The sequence below is a fragment of the Bison bison genome, unplaced genomic scaffold, assembly GCF_000754665.1.
Source record: "Bison bison bison isolate TAMUID 2011002044 unplaced genomic scaffold, Bison_UMD1.0 scf7180017461828, whole genome shotgun sequence".
Classification (NCBI taxonomy): Eukaryota; Metazoa; Chordata; class Mammalia; order Artiodactyla; family Bovidae; genus Bison; species Bison bison.
In genome coordinates this window covers 33,583-35,103 of record NW_011372548.1, presented here as the reverse complement: position 1 = coordinate 35,103, position 1,521 = coordinate 33,583, and the positions used below count along the sequence as shown (strand labels likewise).

The window sequence follows — 1,521 nt, the reverse complement described above, 5'->3', positions numbered from 1 at the left end:
TGGGAACCAAACACACATGCACCACATTAGAAGGTGACGTTTTAACCACTGGATTGCCAGGGAAGTCCCCTATGTTATTTCTTTATACCACATGTATTTACGAGTTTGAAAGGAATAGGCCTCAGATGACATGATGTCAGTAGTGGAAAAATGACGAAGGACCAATTCATTTTAATTTCCTTTACTTTAGACATCACTGGAAGCTGAACAAACACAATGTTAAAGGAAAACTACACAGAAGTGACTGAGTTTATCCTCCTGGGACTGACAGATTGAGCTGATTTGCAGCCTGTCCATTTTATGGTCTTCTTAGTCATCTACCTGATCACAGTCATTGGTAATGTGGACATGATTTTGTTAATCAGAACTGACTCAAAGCTTCAGACTTCAATGTATTTCTTCTTCAGCCACGTCTCCTTTGTAGATCTCTGTTATGCCAGCACTGTTGCTCCTCAGATGCTGGTCAATCTCTTAACAAAGAGAAAAAATATTTCCTTCCTTGGTTGTGTCATACAATTTCACTTTTTAATTGCCCTGGTGATCACAGATTATTATATTTTGGCAGTGATGGCTTATGATTGCTACATGGCCAACTGCAAACCCTTGTTATATGCCAGCAAGATGTCCCGAGGTGTCTGCCTCTCTCTCGTAGCTGCTGCTTATATTTATGGCTTTGAAAATGATCTTGCCCAGACCATCCTGATGCTCCGTTTCTCCTTCTGTGGACCCAATGAAATCAACCACTTTTACTGTGCGGACCCACCTCTCGTAGTCCTGGCCTGCTCAGATACTTATGTCAAAGAGACTGCCATGTTTGTAGTTGCTGGTTTCAACCTCATGTGTTCTTTCACCATCATCCTCATTGCCTACATTTTCATCTTTACAACCATTCTGCGTATCCATTCTGCAGAAGGGAAGCACAAGGCCTTCTCCACCTGTGGGTCTCACCTGATGGCTGTCACTGTATTTTATAGGACATTGTTGTGCATGCATCTGAGACCCCTTCTGAGACCTCTGTAGAACAGGGGAAAATTGAAGCTGTTTTTTATATCTTTGTGAGTCTTATGCTAAATCCTTTGATCTACAGCCTTCAAAACAAAGATGTTAAAAGAGCATTAAGGCAAGTAATTCAAAGGAAATTGTTCAACAAATAGGGTAAATGTTTTGGTCACAGGTATTTAACATAGCTGTATTCTCTGAGCATTTATTAAACATTTTAAATTAAGTCATTTTTTGTAATTGGCCTATTATATTTATAAGAATTTATCAAATTATTAGCTTGTGTTGCCTTAGTTTATTTAAAATGAATACTGCACAGAAATTAAAATGTAAGACCAGACAAAATTATTATTGCTCTATAAAATTAATAAAGGACAGAAAATTATATTGGCAGTATTCAGAGGGATACATGTTATAAAAGGCAGAATTTCAAAAAAATGTTACACTTATGACAATTTGTTAGATTTTGGGGGTTTAAAATTTCCAAGTGATTTTCCAGAAATTTTCAACCATAGCCAGTGT

The 1,521-nt window shown here is 37.7% G+C and overlaps 1 pseudogene; it reads left to right on the top strand.

Annotated features, from left to right (window-relative positions):
- Positions 1–216: 216 nt before the first annotated feature.
- LOC104998744 lies at positions 217–1,154 on the top strand (annotated as a pseudogene).
- Positions 1,155–1,521: the final 367 nt, after the last annotated feature.